At 39.5% G+C, this 15,023-nt stretch overlaps 1 protein-coding gene across 2 annotated transcripts in view; it reads left to right on the top strand.

The window, feature by feature from the left end:
- Positions 1-785: 785 nt before the first annotated feature.
- The window catches only part of SPECC1L (sperm antigen with calponin homology and coiled-coil domains 1 like), a 153,376-nt gene continuing 139,138 nt past the window's right edge, over positions 786-15,023 (top strand). Inside the window, exon 1 of one of the 2 annotated variants that reach the window (XM_079149700.1) lies at positions 786-942. The gene's annotated coding sequence lies outside the window, so the exon portion shown is untranslated. The remainder of the gene's footprint in view (positions 943-15,023) is intronic. The other variant, XM_079149701.1, reaches the window with a different exon arrangement.

The raw sequence follows: 15,023 nt of genomic DNA on the forward strand, positions 1-15,023 counted from the left end.
ACATAATCTTCCAAATGAAGCAGAAAAGGAACTCAAAGGAACTGAGAATTTCCTATAAGCTTAATATCAAAACACACCCAGTTCAAGAAAGCAAACAATAGGTCAATTTTTTAATGTACATACAGGCAAAGAACGCTAAATAATAGTCCAAAAATGTATTAAAAATATATCTGACCAAGTTGTGTTCTTCCTAGGAACCTGATGTAAATAAAAGAAAAATCTACTGTGGTTCTAATTATCAATTATTGTCAACCTAATTATGTAATTGCAATAGGTCCATTTGGGACATAATAGTTGCCTTACCTTGATAAAGTACATTTGGCCTATTTTTGTTGACTTGATTTTTGTGTGTTCCCTGATGTACTGGTGGCGCCAGGTGGATAGGCCTTGTGCAAAAGATTTCCCACCAGTCTCACTCATCATGCCTAGCACACACAGTCCTTGGCACATTGTAAATATCTGCTGCATGAAGGATGAACCTATTTTCTGAGAAAAATCTCTGGGACTAGCCAGCTCTGCACGCATCACCCAGCAGCATCCAGAGAAGCCTGCTGGATCACCCGCCCGGAAAATCTCCAGTTTGAGAGTTGACCAGGGCGCGGAGGCTCCGCAGGTAATTTTGTGATGGCCGACCCGCAGTGCGCCTGCGCTAGCTAGGGCCGGGAAGGGCGAGTGGGCGGGGTAGCGGACGCCTGCGCGGTGGTGGGGAGTGGGCGGGATCAGTACGGCGCCTGCGCAAGCCGCGGTGGTGGCCCTGAGAGGCGAGGAAGGGGCGGACCGAGGGCGGGGGCCTCAAGAGAGGCCGGGCGGGCGGGGCGAGCGGCGCCGCGGGGTTGGCTGCTGCCCTGAGGCCGGACTCAACGGATCGGGGCCGCGCCACCGGGTGAGCTCGCCGCCCGACCCCAGCCCGGAGCTAGTGAGCGAGCGAGGCGGTGCCGCGCGGTAAGAGTCAGGGCCGGTCCCCTCACTGCGTGCGCCCGCGGCTCCGTCCATCCGCTCAAAGCCGCCCGCGCGGCCTGGCCCAGGCGGCCCCGCAGACCCCGGCGGGCCCCGCGCCTGCGCCATCCCCCTGGTGGGCCCCCCAGCCCGTCGCGCGTCTGCGCGGTCCCTTTCCCCTGCTACTGGGCTGACCCGAGTCCGGTGCCGTGGACCTTCGGGTTCCTAGGGCGTCCTGGCTGTTGTGAGGTCTCAGCTGGTTCTGGGTCCCGGGAGCGCGTTGTCTCTGACACGAGAGGATGGGTGCTATTCTTGCTCTTTGCTTTCTGCATGCTCCGGGATAGACTGAAGTCACTGCCCGGTCGTCCTAGTACCTTGTCTTGGGCTGGGACAGCATTGTCCCAGGGTCCTGAAGATCCGGCGCGGGTAGCAAGGTCTGGGAGCCTCGAACCCCAGGCCTGCTGCGGGCGCTGGTTCTGTTGGGGCGGTGCCCCTCGGTTGGGAGATCAGCTCTAAACTGGCGGAATGTCTTTTATTCTCGAGACTTGATTAATTGCGTACGATCGGACATGAATAACCCAGTGTATTGCTGAGGAAATTTTGTATTTCTAGCAAGATGACTAATTGTCTAAGTTAAGTGGTTAAGTTAGACACATCATAATTCATTCTTGGGCAGCTGCCTTGGAGATGACTAGAAAATCAGTCAGTTTCCAGGTAGGTTTAGCCTGTTTATAGATCAAACTAGAATTCCTGTGATCATTCAAATACAGGAAACCTTGATTTGTTTATGCCCTTGATAATTTGTCCTAACATATAAGAGGAGTCAGGTAAAATTGCCATAAACTCACTGCCTAGTTTGGTTACAGGGAAAAATGATTTTGGTAGAAAGAGTGTCTCAAGCATTGACAATATTTCTTGTTTACAACAGATATAAGAACCTTTAAATGTTGCAGAACTCAGGAACGTTTGCTGTCACTAAGGAGGATGAATCTTGAGATGAAATTAGAATTGTGAACTTCATAGACTAGCAGTCATTTCTGAAGGGTTGGGATGGGACTAATTGTGCCAGTGTAGGCGACACCAAAGGGACTATATATATATAGTTCAGTCACCTCTCCTTCAACAAATCAGGAATGGAAAATTTTTGAAAAGAATATTGCATCTCTACTGAATATGTACAATTTTTTTCTTGTCATTATTGCTTAAACTATACACTGTAATACCTATTTACATACATTTTCATTATATTAAGTAGAATAAGTAATCTGAAGATGATTTAAAGTATACTGGAGGATGTATGTAGGTTGTATGCAAATACTTGGCTATTTTATGTAAGTGACTTGTGCATCCACAGATTTTGTTTTTTACAGTCCCCTGTGGATACTAAGCAATGATTGTCATTTAAAAAAAAATTAAAAACAACATATGAAAGTCATACTTGTATGTTATAAAATAGCCAAATCAATACAGAACAGGATATAATGAAAGAAGAAGTAGAGTACTGCTCAGGATAAATATTTTTTTCTACCAAGAAATAGCTGAGCCAATAATTATTTTTATGGAAATGTCTCCTTTCTCCCTTTGATTTAGGGTGCTTAAGACTCAGCAGCTTGAGATAGCTGGAGAATGCTTGCATAATGCTTGCCCAGGTATGGAGGGAATTCCTTGACATTCATTTTCAGTGAAAAAATGATATTGTGCCATAGAAAAGCTTTATCATTGTATGCCTTAGTAACAGTCTGGATAATTTGAGTGTCAAGTTAATAGTATCATAGTGAGTGGCAAGTAATTGTAGTACTTATGACTAAGATGAAGTTTGTATCAGAATTTCCAATTCAAATTTGAACTTTAAGAATGTGTATCTTCAGTTTTTTGTCTTGACACATGATTTCATTGGAGCAAAGGTTCTCTTTATAACTGACACAGTGCATTTGATCAGATAATTCAGTTGATAGCATTGCGTAGGTTCAAAGTTACTATCAGTGTTGGCTTTTCTTAATGCATAAGATTTGCCATGTAACCATCTACATATTTAAATCTCATGGCTAACTTGCACAAGGTGTTAGTTATGCATACTGCTCGGTTCAGTATATATACAGTGACAGTGTCAGGAGACTGGAGAGAACCTCTTCTTGGTTTTATGACTTTGGGCAAGTAAGCTTTCCTTTCTGAACCTTCATCTTCCCATATGTAGATAGAAAAGAAAGGAGCCTGAAGCACCAATTTTAACATTACCTGGTCCTTGTCTACAGAGTCATCTTCAGCCAGGGATAGAACTGGGTCTGTTCACCAGTTCCATGGTACTGTGGTTCCTTCTCAAAGATAGGAGGGGATGAACTGGTTACAGGTTATATAAAGTAATTGAGAATGAATCTAAGAGACTCTGGAGTCAGACTCCTCCTGTGGAACATTGAGAGACCTTTAGTGTATGGAGGAAAAGAAGAACAATATTAGGAATTTTTCATAAAGCTAATTTAGGGCTGGGGAGATAGCTCAGTTGGTAGAGTGCTCACCTCGCAAGCCCAAGGCCCTGGGTTCAATCCCCAGCACCATAAATAAATAAATAAAATAAAATAAAATAAAATAAAGCTAATTTATTCAGAAGATTCATTTAAAAAAGAAAAGAAAATATCTAGTTCCTGGTGTTCCAATTTAGCATCCAGCTGGGAAAGTTGGTGTTTGCCAACTTTCTATAGAACCAGCTACTCTGGAGGCCGAGGTGGGAAAATTGCTTCCACCCAAGAGTTTGAGGCCAATCTGAGCAATGAGTGAGACTCCATTCCAAAAAAATAAATAAATAAAATTAAGCAATTAAGCATATTTTGTGGAAAGATACTGTACTAAATGGTGGCTTGTGATAAGTATAAATGACAAATACAAGATGCATTATTGTGATTTTTTAGAAATTAAGAGAACCTAAAACAAACAGAAACCCCAAAGAGGATAAAGAGAGCTTAGAATCTGTTGTTTTATTACTGTTGGACAGTTTAGGGAAAAAACTCCTGGGGTTATTACTGCTAAGATGCAAATATAGATTTTTTTTAATTAAAATCTTTTATTTTTACAAACTGCATTTTGATTCATTGTACACAAATGTACAACTTTTCATTTCTATGGTTGTACACAATGTAGATTCACACCATTCATGTAATCATATATATATACATAGGATGATACTGTTTGTTTCATTCTACTACCTTTCTGTCCCCCACTCCCTCCCACCCCATTTTCCTCTACATCATCCAAAGTTCCTTCCTTCTACTCTTCCCCCTGCCACCCCTTCTCATTATATATCGTCGTGTACTTATCAGAGAAAACATTTGGCCTTTGGTTTTTTGAGTTTGTCCTGTTTCACTTAGCATGATATTTTCCAACTTCATCCATTTACCGACCAATGCCGTAATTTTATTCTTCTTTATGACCGAGTAATATTCCATTGTGTATATATACCACAGTTTCTTTATCCATTTGTCAGTTGAAAGGCATCTAGGTTGGTTCCACAATCTAGCTATTGTGAATTGAGCTGTTATGAACATTGAGGTGGCTGCATCACTGTAGTATGCTAATTTTAAGTCCTTTGGGTATAAACCTAGGAGTGGGATAGCTGGGTCAAATGGTGGGTCCATTCCAAGTTTTCTGAGGAATTTCCATACTGCTTTCCAGAGTGACTGCACCAATTTGCAACTCCACCAGCAATGTATGAGTGTGCCTTTTTCCCCACATCCATGCCAACACCTATTATTGCTTGTGTTCTTGATAATAGTCATTCTTATTGGAGTTAGATGAAATCTTAGGGTGGGTTTAATTTGCATTTCTCTAATTACTAGGGATGATGAGCACTTTTTCATATATTTGTTGATCACCTGTATGTCTTCTGTGAAGTGTCTGCCCAGTGCCTTGGCCCATTTATTGATTGGGTTCTTTGTATTTTTGGTGTAAAGTTTTTTAAGTTCTTTATAAACTTTGGAGATCAATGCTCTGTCTGAAGTGTGTGTAGGAAAGATTTTCTCCCACTCTGTAGGCTTTCTTTTTTTTTTTTAATTTATTTTTTTATTGTAAACAAATGGGATACATGTTGTTTCTCTGTACATGGCATAAAAGCATACCATTTGTGTAATCATAAATTTACATAGAGTAATGTTTGATTCATTCTGTTATTTTTTTTTGTAGGCTTTCTTTTCACATTATTGATTGTTTCCTGTGCTGAGGAAAAGCTTTTTAGTTTGAATCTATCCCATTTATTGATTCTTGCTTTTATTTCTTGCGCTCTGGGGGTCTTGTTAAGAAAGTCTGGCAAATACAGATTTTTCTTTTCTTTTTAAAATGTATGTATGAGGCCTAGTGCAGTGACACATGCCTATAATCCCAGTGACTTGAGAAGCTGAGGCAGTTGGGTTGCAAGTTTGAGTCCTGTGTGGGCAATTTAGCAAAGACCCTTAGCAACTTGGTGAGACCCTGACTCAATGAAAAGGATGAAGGACTGGGGACACAAACTCAATGGTGGAGTGCCCTGTGGTAAAACTCCCCTGAGTTCAATCCCCATTATGGGAAAAAAAAAAAAAAAAATGAGTTTCCTTTGTGATCATTTGTCACAATCCATAGACAATGTTAAATTTGCCCAGCATTAAAGTTGATCCTGTTCTGATCATTCTAGTCCTGTCTTACTGAATAAATGTCACATCCTCCCTGCCCACCTTCCAAGTGTGTCAATAAAAAAGCCTAGGTAGGGAAATTCCTGGTGGTTGGAATTGTTAGTAGTGAATATGCTAGCTGCATGGTAATGTAGTCCCATAGGGTTTTATCATCTGTTCGGAAATCTTTTTGTTTTTGTTTTGGTATCAGGGATTCAACCCAGGGGAGCTTAACTACTGAACCATATCCCCAATCCCTTTTCATTTTTTTATTTTGAGACAGGGTCTCTAAATTGTGAGGACCTCACTAAATTGTTGAGACTGGCTTTAAAACTGGATCTTTCTGCCTCAGCTTTCTGAGTCGCTAGAATTACAGGTGTGTGCCATCACACCAGGCACCATTCAGAAATCAGTCTTTTCCTCTAAAACATTATGACCATCAAGAAATTAAGTTTGGGCCAGGTGCAGTGTTTCATGCTTGTAATCTCAGCGATTTGGAAGGCTGAGACAGGAGGAAGAAATAAGGGAAAAAGAAATTAGGGAGCTGGGGTTGTGACTCAACAGTAGAGCATTTGCCTAGCGTATCTGAGGCACTGGATTTGATTTGCAGCACCACATAAGACTAAATAAACAAAATAAAGGTATTGTGTCCATCTGCAACTAAAAAATTAAAAAAGAAAAGAAAAGAAATTAGGTTTGGGCCATGGTGTCACTCCGGTAGAATGCTAGTCTATTATGCATAAGGCTCAGGGTTTGATCTTAAGCACTGGCAATAAAAATTAAAAAAAAAAAAAATACTTAAAGTATTTTGAGAGGGTTGTCTCTCCCTCTGGAGATAACCCACATTCTCCCTTGAATATGTGTTCCTTGCTTTACCCCCAAAGGCCTCTCTCTCTTGAGATTGCCCCAATGCTCCATATCTCCTTTCCTAAATTAACCGTTGACCGTGCCTTTGGGTGTGGGGGGAAGGATTTTTTGGTTGTGGGGGATGTTGAAGGGGAGAGATCTGTTCCAAAGTGAATGTAATCTGTGCCTGTGAAATCTTTAAAATTCATGGTAGTCTGCTCATCATCCCAGATAAGATTTAGAGTTATAGAGATATATTCTTTTTTTTTTTAATTTATTTTTATTGTAAGCAAATGGGATACATGTTGTTTGTGTTTGTACATGGAATAACAGCATACCATTTGCATATTCATACGTTTACATAGAGTAATGATGTTTGATTCATTCTGTTATTTTTTTCCTTCCCCCCCACCCCTCCCACCTCTCTTTTCCCTCTATACAGTCCCTCCTTCCTCTATTCTTGCCCCCCTCCCACCCCGCATTACGTGTCATCATCCACTTATCAGTGAGATCATTCGTCTTTTGGATTTTTGAGATTGGCTTATCTCACTTAACATGATATTCTCCAATTTCATCCATTTGCCTGCAAATGCCATAATTTTATTATTCTTTATAGCTGAGTAATATTCCATTGTATATATATACCACAATTTCTTTATCCATTCATCAATTTAGAGATATATTCTTAAAAACAAACCAAAACCTACAGTGGAACAGAATGTATTCAAAAGGTACATTAAATATGTCTTGAGGGCTGGGGTTGTGACTCAGTGGTAGAGCGCATGCCTAGCATGTGTGAAGCACTGGGTTTGATTCTAAGCATCACATATAAATAATGAATAAAATAAAGGTCCATTTACAACTAAAAACATACTTTAAAAATATGTCTTGAATTAAAATTAATAATACCTCAAATTCTTCATTATACTGATTTTTACATTCTGAGGACTCGCTGCTTTTACCCATCTCCAAATTATCTATTTTCAAAGGGTAATTTAGTGACCTTGTAAAGAAAACTTAACCATGAGAGAAGAGAATGAACATTCTCTTCAGAACACTTTTAACATATTCAGAACACTTTTAACATTGTTTTCCCTGACCTCTTCCCATGTCTTCCTTATAGTTCTATATTTTTTGGTTAAAACCAGAATTTTGCTCATACCTATCTTTCCAGACTATTGAATTGTTCACAGTTATTCTTCCATTTAAAAACCTTCAACTGGGCTGGACTCTGGTGCACACCTGTAATCCCAGGAGGCTGAGTCAGGAGGATCATGAGTTCAAAGCCAGCCTCAGCAATTTAGCAAGGCACTTAGCAACTTAGCAAGACCCTGCCTCTAAATAAAATACAAGAAAAGAACTGGGAATGTGGCCTAATGGTTAAGCACTCCTGGGTTCAATCCCTAGCACCAAAAGAAACAATAAAACACCTTCAGCTGCTCCTAATAAGGCCTCAGCTTGGTATTCAGAACACTTCATCACTGGACTCTGCCCTGAGTTGTCTTTCTTCCTCTCACCTCTGTTTAGGTGCTTCAGTCAGATGTGAACACTTCTTGGTCTCTCCAGTCTCTTTGCCTCCCTCTGCTGGAATGTTTTTTCACTAATTGGATCATCTCTTTCAAAACCCAGTTCAAATATGACCTTATCTGGTCTTCTGGGCTCCTGAAGACTCACCAAGCACCCTGCATATCTAGGATTTGGCACACCGTGTCTTGTCTACTACCTCCAATGGATGGTGACACCACTGTACGTAGCAGAATGAGTGACTTGATGTAAAGTTGTGAATCTGCTGGGTGCTAATACAGTGTTTATAAAGGAAGTGGATGAACACTTAGTCCCTACCCTTAATGAAATTTTCACTCCAGTTATAATTTCCACTTGCCTACCTTGAGAAACCTTCTAGTTGTGCGCACCAACCTTCAAAATTCATTTAATTGAGCTTTAGTGACAGATTCAAATCTTGTTTTCTGAAGGAGGGAACTTTGTCTTTATTGTCTATTTTATCATCCAAAAACCAAGGGGGCATCATCTTTGCTTCCAGCTCTGCGAGGAATGTGCATGTGGTACAGATTGCTTCCTCTTGTATACCTACTCTTTTTTTTTTTTTTTTTTTTTTGCGGTGCTGGGGATTGAACCCAGGGCCTTGTGCTTGCAAGGCAAGCACTCTACCAGCTGAGCTATATCCCCAACCCTTGTATACCCACTCTTGTACTCCTTTTTTTTTTTTTTTTTTTTTTTTTTTTTTTTTTTTTTTTTAAAGTTCAGTGTGTTCGGACAGTGAGGGTTTAAGAGATTAAGACAATTTGAAGTTTTCCTATTGTGCATGTGACCTAGGGAAGATAGGATAAAGAGGAAAAATACTTTGCTTCAAAAAAAAAAAAAAAAAAGATCATTGTTATTCTTTTTTCTGAACTTAGTTTATAAGAAAAAAAAAAAGAGACTCTGGTCAGGCTTAGGAAAGAGACACACAAACTGATAGCAGTGGTGAGAGTTGTCAAGGAATACCTGTTAAAAATGTAAGCTATCCCGTTCTTCCTCTCATAGTGTATGTCTGTGTCTCTTTTGTTTGTGTACTGGGATTGAACCCCGGGGCACTCTACCACTGAGCTACATTCCTAGCCCTTTTAATTTTTTGAGATAGGGTCTTGCTAAGTTGCCCACGCTGGCCTGGGCAATGTAATCTTCCTGCTTTAGCTTCCTGACTAACTGGAATTATAGGCTTGTGCTGCCATGCCTAGCTTCTTTTTTGTGTTGTTGGGGAAAATCCCACTTCATCAATACATGGGTTTTGGGAGAAATTTTAGAGTGGAATTATTGTTTTTGTTGCTGGGGATTGCCCATACTAAGCATGCTGTATGTCACTATCTGCACTCCCAGTGGCAATCATATATTTGATACTTTTTGTTTTCTTAAACTTTTTTCATGGAATAACCTGTTATTACCCTAACATGTTGTATAATGGCTTTGTAGTAATATTATGTAGTATAAATATATCATTCATTCATTAAGTTCGACAGATGTTTACTAAGTGTCTCTTTTGTGCCATGTACTATTCTAGGCACAGAGGGCAACAGCATTAAAAAAACAAACATTACCCCCTGGCATTCTTTGAGTTCTTTCATTCTCTTTTTTTTTTTTGGGTGCTGGGGCTCGAACCCAGGGCCTTGTGCTTGCAAGGCAAGCACTCTACCGACTGACCTATCTCCCCAGCCCCTCCTTCATTCATTTTTTTTTTTTTTTTTTCTCTTCATTCATTTTTAAGATGGAGTCTCACCATGTTACCCAAGCTGACTTTGAACTCCTGACTAGGGTCAAGAGATCCTCCTATCCCAGCCTCACCAATAGCTGGGATTAAATGCCACTATGCCTAGCTACTAGAGTTTATTTTCTAATGGCAGGGATAGAAACAGGGATGAGAAGTCAAGAAAGTAATTAATTACATAGCATAGAGTTCTGCCAATGCAGTTTGAATCTTTGGTACCTGTCTGTTTAGTATGTATGAAGTACCACAGGTAAGATTATTCTAGATGATGTTACTTAAGCTACTGGAGTCAGTGTGATTAGTATTAATCACCTTGCAAATTAAAGTGGAAAAACTTCCATAAAATGAAAAAAAAGTCAGCTGATAAATGTGGATCTGGAATTTTATTGGGTGGGGGGTAAACTGATGAACCTGAAATATAAATGTGTAATTCCTTGGTAAGAAAGTTTGAACATCTATAAATTGTGCCTACATCCTCCTACTTGAGTGATAATAGATACCCTTCAGAATTGGATGAGTGAAGTAAGTATGTTGAAAGTTTCTCACAAATGGTGTGGAGTACTTGTGGAAACATGGCCAGACTTCCCCTTTTTCCTGGACTTCTATATATTTATTACATTGCCCTATTAATTTTTGTTATTATTTTGCAGTACTAGGGATCGAACCCAGGGGCCTCTACACCTGAGCTACGTCTCTAGCCTTCCCTTCCCCCGCCTTTTAAAAAAAATTTGAGATGGGGTTTCACTAAGTTGCCTAGGCTGGCATTGAACTTGTGATCCTTCTGCCTCAGCCTACTGAGTAGCTAGGATTATAAGCATGTGCCACCATACTTGGCCATTGCCCTCCTAATTATTGAGATTGTACCCTACAGTAAAAAATATTAACTGGGTGTGGGCTCACACCTGTAATCCCAGAAGCTCAGGAGACTGAGGCAAGAGACATGCAAGTTCAAAGTCAGCCTCAGCAACTTAGTGAGGCCCTGTCTCAAAATTTAAAAAAAAAAAAAAAAAAAAAAAGGGCTGGAGGGATATGGCTCAGTGGTTAAGCACCCCTGAATTCAATCTCTGGTATCCAAACAAAAACCACCAACAACTTTATGTTAGGGAAAATAATCTGGGTCACCTGCAGTGGTTAACTAGAGAAACATGATGTCCTCACAGGGCAAATTTATATTGATACGCAGCCTGATTGGGCCTCTGCTAAATTCTCCCTGTTGATGCTAGAAATAATGGCAGTTAAAGTGAACTTTAAAAAAGAGAAAAAGGAAGAAAAGAAGTTAGACATAAATGTACTTTTTTTTTTCCGTCTTTTTGCAGTATTAGGTATTGAACTCAGAAGTGTTGTATCATTGATCTACACCCCAGCTCTTTTAGTTTTTTATTTTGAGACAGGGTTTTGCTAAGTTTTCTAATTGGGCCTTGAACTTGTGATCATCCCTTCTCAGCCTTCTATGTAGCTAGGTGTGTGCCACCAAGCCCAGCGGAAATGTATATTTTGGACACACATTTACTTAACCTTACTCTTGCCTGCTCAGGGCTCAACCAGTCCCTCCAGCTTGGGACCCACTTGGAACCAGCTTGATTGGGATGAAAAATGAATCCGGTGTTAAACATCAAAATTTCACTATAATGAATAAGATATTAATGAATAAAATATTATTTTGCAAAACAGGTTTTTTGGCATTTCACCAAGGAACACCTTTCCTTGTTTTTAAATTAAAAATCAAAGCCAAAAATGCAACTTGCAAGTATATGTTCAAATAATATTTCTGAAGGCCTAGAGTTGAATATTAATGTCAACTAAGATGCTGTCTAACCAAATGAGGATTTTTACTAACTGCCTTTCTTTCTTTTGCTTCTGATGCTCCTTTTCCAATCTCAGTAATTTTCACAATAGTGCTTAGGTGGGTTGGGTTCCCAAACTTTATAAAATTAATTTAATTCATAAGGTTTGGGAAGTTTATGTTGACCGCACTATCTGATCTAAGGAATATCTATAGCAGCATAGTGAAAAAGTGTACATTTCATTTATGCTTTTCATTAAGTGTGGTCATCTTGCAACAAATCTTGAGGTGGTTAGCATAACTCTTATTTTTCTTATTCTATAAATGAGGAAGAGATTAAGAATACAGAACTAACCAGTGACCAAGCTTGGATTTGAGCCCGGGTTTCCAACTAAAAATCCTATGTTCTTTTTATTTTGATACACTGCCTTTCAAGCAGAATGTGCTTGTCCTCTGGTTGGAGGAATTACAGTGCTATTTAGCCTGCGAAGCAGAAGACATAGGCTCTTTTGTGAATTGAAATATTTGAAGAGCTTTCACAGGGAAACAGGAGGGGGTTTGTCTTTATTACTTTGGAAGGTGCTGTGGTCGATGGCAGTTAAAGTTTTGCTAACATTTACTCTCAGTGTTAAAAACTGCCCAGGAATTGAAGGTTTGCCCTCCAGAGTTACTACCTAATAGCAAGAGCTATGGGTTGCCCTAAGGTGAATGGCAGATTAAATTTGATCCTACCCTGTCTTACTAGAGTCACCTCTTTTGCTCCTCTTTCTTTGCCTCCCCTCTCTACACCCTTCCTTGTCTGGCCTCTTCTCTCATTAGTTTTATACCTTTTCTCCTTTAGACCATGAAGAGGTATGTTTTTACTATGATAAAATATCTTGCTATTGAGAAGATACTTTTTAAAAATTGGTTCATTTTTCTCACATTTGAAATATTCTATTTTTTCCATTTTGTTAAAAAAAAAAAAAAACGACAGTAAAGCAAGCTGGTTTATTAGTCTCTCCTTGCAGTCTTGTTCTAGAATTGCACATGGTACCTCTTCAGATCCTCTGAGGAGCACAGTCTGACTGGATCCCTGTCAGACAGTGTAAGTCAAGTGATTTATTTCAGCTCAGGGCTCAGGACTAAGTCCCTTAGAGCAGCCCTGTTGTACTGTGAGGACACAGTAGGTTTATGATTAACCCACACTCCCTCATGGCTTCAGAGAGACATCTTAAATATAGTCCTTTCACACATCCAGCCTCGTCTAGGAACTCAGGGACAGCAAGATCAAATCTTGACTTTTGGGGATATCTTCTCACTTAAAAAAATTCACTTCCTTTCTCAGTTGCCTTTTTAAAGATGAAAACACTATGTATCCTCAAAAGCTCAGGGTTTCCTATCTATGACTTCAATTACAGAGGTGCGTTCTAGTTTTGTACTGTTATTATTCACTTGCAAATGGCATGCAAGGATGGTTCCTGAGTTTTAGGCTTGGTAGATTGGCCATCTTGTTTTGTGTGCCAACTCTAGGAACTCTGGACACCTGGAGAGGCTTCTAGTGAAATTCTACATTGCTCCTCCTTAGTGGGCTGCTTCTGCCTTGGCCTCCCTGTGATGGGATCGCTCCCTTACTTGCTAGTGTTGCCACAGTTTTCCATGAACCACACATTGGGACAAATCTGAATTGTTGGAGTGACAGGTTTTTTTCTTGTTTCCTTCAGCTCCTCATCACCTTTTTCTTCCTCATTTCATTTCTTTTCTGAATTAATGTTGTCTTGGTATCTAGAGATGCATTCTTCTAACATTCACTCTCTTGGTAGTAAATATAACTGATGACATTGTAGGCAGGGGTGCTGACACATTACCCTGATGGGTTACTTAAGGAATTTTCATGGTGTGCTTTCTCCTTCCCAGCTGCTAGCCTGCCAACTTTCTTTGAAATATTAGAAATGAATAGGAGGCCATCAGCCCCTTCTTTTACCTAGGCACAGGTGTCTTCAAGGCCTCAATAGACTGAGTAATAAATAGTGTTTTCTTACCTTCTTTTCACATAAGCTACTGATTATAGGTGGAGTTTGGAAAGGGGAGGAAGGTAATTATGAGTTTTTACAAGTAGCTAGGACTTAAACAATGGTGAGGTAAAATGAGTATTCTTGAGTTGAGGTGAGGGTTAGTTGAGGGAGGAAAAGGCATATGTTAGAGTAGGGATCAACCACCTTTTTGTCGCCTTATTGTCATAATGAACCAGATAATAGTTTTATTTTTTAGTCATTGCAGGCCTTATTGTCTCTCTTGCAGCTAATCAACTTTGTCACTGTAGCTCAGAAGTGCCCACAGACGATATGTAAATGAATGTGACTGGATTTCAACAAATTGTCTAATTTTATGTAGTTTTTTCATGTTATGAAATAGTCTCTTGATTTTTTTCCCCCCAACCACTCAATAGTACAAAACAATCTTAGTTTATGGACTATCCAAAACAAGTGTCTGTTCAAATTTGGACTGTGGACTATGGCTTGCTGACTCCTGTCATAGATTGTAGAGGAACAGGAAACAGAGGATTTATTAGAGGGCCTGGGAACCCAGGTTCCTGGGTCACACTTAAGGAAGTGTGAAAAAGGAATCCATTTTTGTGATGTAATGAAAAATTTAAGGGGAGAATATTTTGTACTAATGTGTGTGCCTGATCTCATCTTAGTATTTATTAAAACAAAATTTTTTACAATGGCAAATCTCATGCATATATAAGTAGAATAATGTGATTAAACACCAGTTGTGATGTAGTTATTACCAACTTCAGCACTGATCAGTACAAGACCTTTTGTGTTTCTCCCTTTTATTTTTCATTTATTATTTTTGTGGTGCTGGAAATTGAACCCAAGGCTCATGCATGCTAAATATGCATTCTCCCACTGGGCTTCTTCCTTAGTCCTATTGTGAATTTTAGAATCAAAGTGTCCATGTTCTACAAAAAAGTCTATTAGAATCTTGATTGTGATTATGTTGAATAAATAGATAAATTTGGGGAGAATTGACCTCTTAATAATATTCAATGTTTTGGCCCATGAATATAGTCTATTTTTCAATTTATTTAGTTCCTTAATTTTTCTTTGCAGTTATTTTGTAGTTTTTGTGTAAAGAATTTCTTGTCAGGGGTCATACTGGGGATTGAACCCAGGGGCCTGCTACCTCTTGTCTAACTCTGAGCCACATCCCTAGTCCTTTTTTATCTTTTATTTTTGAAACAGGTTCTTTCTAAGTTACCCAGTTTGGCCTCCAAATTGTGATCCTCCTGCCTTAGCCTCTTGAGTTGCTAGGATTACAAGTGTGCACTGCCATGCCCATTCACATCTTTTACTTTTTTTAGGGTCAGATTTATCCTTAGAATGTGTGTTTTGGTGTTAATGTGAAGAGTATTTTCAAAAATTTCAATCTCTGGGGCTGGGGCTCAGTTGGTAGAGTGCTTGCCCCGCAACACAAGACCCTGGGTTCAAATCCCCAGCATCACAAAAAAAAAAAAATTAAATCTTTAATTTTCATTGCTAATACTTAGAAACACAGTTGCACCTTGGGATAATGCAGC

This window comes from Sciurus vulgaris (assembly GCF_902686455.1).
Source record: "Sciurus vulgaris genome assembly, chromosome: 8".
NCBI classification, from domain to species: Eukaryota; Metazoa; Chordata; class Mammalia; order Rodentia; family Sciuridae; genus Sciurus; species Sciurus vulgaris.